At 30.8% G+C, this 6,831-nt stretch overlaps 1 long non-coding RNA gene across 1 annotated transcript; it reads left to right on the top strand.

Moving 5' to 3' along the window:
- Positions 1-214: 214 nt before the first annotated feature.
- On the top strand, positions 215-996 carry LOC117916527. Its single transcript, XR_004651574.1, has 2 exons — positions 215-591; positions 709-996. It is a non-coding gene; the product is annotated as an uncharacterized LOC117916527 (long non-coding RNA).
- The last annotated feature ends 5,835 nt before the right edge of the window (positions 997-6,831 follow it).

The following is a 6,831-nucleotide window of genomic DNA, read 5'->3' as shown; positions in this document are numbered from 1 at the left end:
CCATCTTCCTTAAAATGTGTTTGAAAATAATTCTGAAAAGCATTTATAATATTTTTAATCATTAAATTCTTTTACCTTTTAAATATTAAAAATACTCCCTGAACTCATTTCCGAACCTTATCATCACCATGCCTACCAACCGGTCACTCCAAGCTTTTCTTAATTTTCAACTTCCCAAGTGTTGCTCTGCCATTGGCGGTAACTTGGCCAACCCTAATTTCACCAATCCCTTGTGGAACCTTGCACATCAAGTAAGCTACAGGTTAGGGGCTATATGTAAATAAGCCATCTCAAAACTATCCCTATCTCCTTCACACCTCAATCCCTGTTTCTACTCTGTCCATTCAGCAATGGAAATTGCAGTCTCCACTAGTCCCAATTACAATCCAGAAAGACACCTCCCCCCTCCAACGAGAGGGCGGATCATAAAACAGATACTCCGAGAGGTTCTCCAATTTGTTGCCGCCATCCCGCCTTCACGGGATCAGATGGGAGCAGATCAAGGAGATAGTGGTGGTTGTCGCGGTAGCTCCACCTCTTCAACTCTTCTTGAACCCTCTACCAAGTACTAGATACACTTTGAGATGGGAGGTAATGATTCGTTGAACTTAGATTTCTTCTTACGGTTGTGATGGCTGTTGTCTAATTATGATATGCTTGGATCCCTAGAAAATTTTTCATTTGATTCAAAATTTTCTTTTCCTTCAGTTGACGGAAAGGGAGAAAGGGAGATAGGGAGACAGGGAGAAAGGGAGAAAGACGATCGGCTGGTAAACTTCTGAGAAGTTTGTATTTCCATTTATGCAGAAAAAGTTGTAGTATTTTTGCTTTTGCATGCTTCGTTTAGAGACTGGAATGGATCAGTGGGTATGAGATTGAATGGATCTTGATTTCTTGATTTCTTTTCAAGTGGAAATGTTGATCGATATGAAGATCATATCACATACGCCTGTGTCCCTCTTGTAATTGTGTGTCTGAAAGTCCTCTTGTCTGTCATGACAAGCCCATCAATGGTCTCTTGCTGTATAATCCTGCACTTTGAATACCATTACATTGATTTCAACCAAAAAAAACCCAGATTCTTTTCAATTTTCTCCATTATGACTTCCAGACCTGAGAATTTCCTCAGGCAGGAAGGTGTGGTCCTCCACAGGTACTACCTTGAAAATGCAATTTCAAAGTGAAGTGACTCGGTTCAACGCAGCCTTTGAATTGCCCCCACCTTGGTGGGGACGTGGGCAAATTCACTGAGAATTATCTTTTCAAATTTTATTTTATTTTATTTTTCTCCAGGCCAGCTGGAAATATCTACGGTTGGATTTCATTTTATTTTTTTTAAAGAGAAAATCAATTTAGAAGTTATAAATAGGAAGACCATGGAATCTTTCTCCGCCGTAGAAAAACGAGGGAAAAGTCTACAGCTGTATCTGCCGTACAACTGCCCACTTCCTCATGCATTTTAGCACGTGCGAGGACTCAACCCTCTAGAATGATCTATATTCCATCTACATTAATTTAGGTGATATTTGTTAAAACTAAAAATTAAATACTGAATGTATAAATTAGTATTAATCATTATTTATTTTGAACAAGGTATAAATAAATCATTGGATCTTAGGGTTATTCATTGGGCATTAATCATTTTGGTTATTTAGCTATTATGAAAGTTCGTATGTGGAGGGTTTCAATTATAAGTCCTTCCTTGATGAGGAATGCTTGAGAAATTTGCTTGGATGGATGTGTAAGACCATTTTTAATTAGGAATGTCTCATCAATATAATGATGATACTAAAAAACTTATATTTAATACATTATGATAGGAGAGGGTGACCCATTAAAATAACATGACAAGTGGAGGTTTTAGATTAAGATTACCGCGTTCATCAACCTTTTGTTTTATCCTAACATGATTGCGATGTCAACCAATTACATACTTGCTAATGAGCTATTTGAAAGAGAGAAGCTATGAGAGCGTGACCATTAAAATGACATGGCAAGGAGGCCTTAGATTACCGCGTTTAGCCTTTTGTTTTATCCTAGCATTGATTATAATGTCCATCAATTACATACTTGTTAATGAAACTCTTTGAAAACATATGAAGAAAAATACTAGGAGAAGATGACTGTTGTTGTAGTATGTGACTTATATTGAATGAAAAACATATGAAGAAAAATGGACAAATATCAACGATATTTGTCATGGTCAATGTTTGTCATAGACAAACATTGATTATAATTCAATGTTTATTTTCTCATAATACGATTTAGGGGTATTTTTAAAATTTCATTATTTGAATATTAATATAAATACTTTTTTATATAACGTGAAAGTTTTCTTTTCAAGTCCTAGACTTTGGCCATGTAAGAAAGTAAAAAAGTGACCTATTAAAATGACATGTGAAGTGGGGGCTTGGATTGCTCCTTTTTGCTTTGTAAGAAAATAAAAAAGTGACCTATTAAAATGACATGACAAGTGGGGGCCTTAGATTGCTCCTTTTTGTTTTATCCTAATTACGATGTCAGCCAATTACATACTTATTAATGAACTCTTTAGGGAAAGCTAGAAATATTTATTTCAAATTGAGGCTATATTTGTCCCTTTCACAAAGTAGGGTTGTTCCTCTCACCATCAGGTGCATCACCCAATGCCCAAATCCCATGTATGGTGGTTTTCACCGTCAAAAAAGGACTCAAAAGCTGTCAATTTTTATGAATATTTGGGACTAAATTTTGAATTTATGGTCCCACGCGGCTTCAACTGCGGATAGGTCTATTCATGCAAACAAAAAGACTGGTACTTTTGATAATGATGGCTTTGATATGATTTCTGATTTATGGTTTGTTTTGCTTTGAGAATGGTGGGTGGTGGGAAATTGTTTTTTTAGCCGAACGAAAATGATTTTTCAGGCCTCTTAAATGCCTTTTTCATAATTTATTGGAATGCTTTTATCTTTTGTGAGGGAGAAATACGCACTCGATAGATTACAACATTAGCTTTCATCTAAAAATGGTTAAATCAAACTTATAAAATTATTAAAGTATTTATTACAATTTAGAAGTTTAAAAAAATGTTTTTTAAATAAAAATTAGTATTTGAAAATATTTAGAAAACTCTTTTAAAAATTTTAAAAATTATTTAGAATGTTAGAAAATAATTTATAGTGAATTTTGGAGAAATACTCCGTAAATGACTTTTTTTTAGTGAATCAAAATCGATTTATAAAAGTTGAGAGTTTTTTTTTAATACTTTTTTAAATTAGTGAGTCAAAAATTAATTTTTCTTTTTCTTAAAAACACTTTAAAAAATTATTTTTATTAAAAATATTCCGAATAAATATGATGTTCTATAAAAATTATATCAAAAGTATATTTGGAATAACCTTTTTAACTTTTAGGTTAAGTGGTTTAAAAAAGATAAAGTAAAAATAATTATTATTGCTAAAGGATTAAATTTTTTATTTAATAATTATATTTTAAGAGTACTTTTATTAAAGATTTTTAAAAAATTAGTTAAATATGGATTTGCTTCCTACGTTTTTTTTTTTTTAAATGTGAATATTTTTTAGCCAAGTGTGAGGCCAACCTAAACAAGACTTACAAAAATAGATATTTGAAATTTAAATTTATTATTAATAAATCATTATTAATAAAATTATAATTTTTTGTTTATCATGATTGCATAGTTCAAATGGATTTAATAAGAAAACTAAAAAAAAATACAACACTTTTTCACTTTTTCTTAATTATATTTTAAATTCATTATTCTTTCAATTTAAAATCTAACAATGATTAAGTTTACATATAACTAACTCACTTCTTAAATATATTTCAATGTGCTTTTAAGGTTAAAAAAAAAAATTAAGTATTAAAATTTTTATTATTGAATTACAATGGTTGAAAGTATTTCCAAAAATTTAAATTTTGAATTTGATTGTTTTAGTAAAGAAAAAAAGTTTAAAAATTAAGTAGCGAAGGATTTAATTTTGAATTATAATGGCTAAAACTATCTTTTAAAATTTAAAATTTTCATTTAATTTTTTTGACAAAGGGAAAAAAGGTTTCAAAACCATCCATTGTTCTTGCCATATTCAATCACTATTTGCTCAAGAACTACAAATACGATGTGATAAATCCAAATGTTATAATGTTGTATATAATTTATTTAAAATAACTTATTTAAATATTTTAGTATGTTAATATAATGTTTGGTAAAAATTAATATTTATTATTTAATGACTTAAATTGATTTTAAATTAAATTATATTTAAGTTGTTAACTTAAAAATTATTACTTTATTATCACTTTAAGTATCAAGGTTATTTGATAAAAATAACTTAAAATTTATTCTAAATCATCAAATTGACATATTCATAATTATAAATTATAATTATGGTAAGGGAAGTCAAATAACAATGAAGATCGTGGAATAGCGAAAAATATCATGAAGATAACTAGGGCAAATTGTGATAAAAAAGTAAAATGAAGATGTAGATTTAAGAATAATTTAATTATTTTTACTTATTACCTAAAGTTATTTTTTACTTTAAGTCATGTCATTAAGCTATTTTATTAGATATGCTTAATTTTACTTAATGACTTAAATTAAGTTATTAAGTTGGTTTACCAAATATTTACTTACCTTATCATAAAAGGTCCAATACATAAATTTCATGAATTTATTTATTCAATTTTAGTAAAACAATTTTAATTTTATATCTACGTATTATAAAAGATGCAAAATAAAGTCGATAATTAAACTAAAGTCTACAAAATATGCAAAATTCAATTCAAAAGGCAACAAAATTAGACCCAAAGAGGCCATCTTTACCACTTTAGGGGTTGGGGGTAAATGGGGAAGGAGGTAGGGATGGTTAGGGGTATGCATGCAACCAAGTCAAAGTAGTTTATAATTGACTCTTAAAGGCATTGTTATCATTTGGTTGATATAGGTCCATGGCCTATTTTTGGTTCACTCGAAACTTTAGCAACCATCATAAGAGGTGTGATATACATGCACCCATTTCAAGGGGGTGCAACACTTCTCAGTTTGGGCCTCAAATTTACCTGATATGCCATCGTTGTATAGTGGCGCAATGTTATATGTGAATCCATTTTGGGAGGACATCATACAAAAGTTGTACAAATTAGGACTTTAGTATGGTTCTATTTTGTTCATCTAATTGGAGATTATGTTACTTTTTGCTTTTTTTTTTAGCTTCTTATCATTCTTCTTGGACATACGATAAAGATTGGAGATGCATGAATCTCAAAAGGGATTGAGTTTTAGATGAAAAGGGCTCTCTTTGAAGGAAGATTCTTTAGTTTTGTAAGCTAAAATAGCTAGTTAAAGACAATATGTAATATCCCACATCAAATAAGGGATAAAGTTTTTGGCATTATATATGTATAAACTTATTTTAACCTTGTAAACACGTTTTAGCCAATCTTTAATCCTAATATAAGGATTTGTTTAGCCCTATGAGGGGTGTGTCTATTTGACCCCATAATACCACAGGACACAATAAAAACGTTGTATTTGCATGAGAAGTGATAGTAATATCATATATCGAATGAAAGAGAAAGTTTCTAACGCTATATATGTATGAGTTCCTCTTAACCTTGTAAATGGTTTTTAAAGCTATGAGGATCTCTTTGGGTTTAGAATGAATAATATATATACGATTGGGTGTAAGTCATTACATCAAAGACTATGTTTTCATAAACTTTGAGTCAAAGAGATGCAAATGCAATAGATAGGCTTCAATCATCAATGAAGCAAAGATCTCACTTCACGTGACTAGAAAGGTAGATAATAAACCCACAATACTTTCAATGAAAGAGAAGATAGTAATTAACTAGGTTCACCCAATTTGGACAAGAAAATGAATAGTTAGTGTAGAGTAGGTTTGCATGTTGGGCATTCTTGGAATCATTGATTTCCTCTATGTTGATAGATCCTTTATATTTGACTTGATGAAATCACACTATTGAGTGAACTTCTTTTTTATGTTCCTCTTAAAATTCCTAATGTCTTTTACTTCAATCTAGAATGTATTTTTTCAATCACTTTGTTGTCATTATGAAAGTACAATGAGAGAGTGATTATGGACCACCCTGATCTACGAAACCTTAGTGGAAGAAGAGGAGGGTTCACATCACTTGCCATAGTATTAAGCTTGGAACCAATCTCCACTTCTCAACTATCCAACTTATTTCTCTCATGTCCCTTCCATATAATATTTGTGAAGTTGACTTTCTTACTAAGTTACCAAATAAGATAATTTGTAAAGTTCTACTAAGTTATTAAATAAGACAATTTGTAAAGTTGCATTACAAAGTAATTGAAAACAAAGATATGGGTGAACCCACTATAGTACCTTTTGTGCAAGACAACATACACATGCATATCATATCGAATATGGATCATTAATATGTATGTAATGGACTAACACAGAGAAGAGAGAGAGATGACATAAAGAAATCAAACCAATATTTAAAAAAAAAAATTAAAAATTGAAAATCTCTATTAAAAAATAAAACCTATAAAACAAGGGTATTATTTTTTATACTGCTGAAAAAAGCTCCTTGGATTAGCTTTGCTTTGCTTGCTGTCCCATCCTTTGTTTCCATGCTTGTCGAGAGGGTCAACAAAATTGGAGCTTGGAAATGCCAATTTTACCCTAGAGCAAGCATTAAACAGGTGGCGGTAGAAGCGTACAAGAGCCGGAATCGTCTTCACCCAGAAATTGCTTTAAGCCGCCTAATGCCAATTTTACCCTAAAGCAAGCATTAAACACGTGCCGTTAGAAGCGTAGAAAGCCGGAGTCGTCT

The sequence above is a fragment of the Vitis riparia genome, chromosome 6 (assembly GCF_004353265.1).
Source record: "Vitis riparia cultivar Riparia Gloire de Montpellier isolate 1030 chromosome 6, EGFV_Vit.rip_1.0, whole genome shotgun sequence".
NCBI classification, from domain to species: domain Eukaryota; kingdom Viridiplantae; phylum Streptophyta; class Magnoliopsida; order Vitales; family Vitaceae; genus Vitis; species Vitis riparia.
This window is presented reverse-complemented; position numbering and strand designations above follow the sequence as displayed.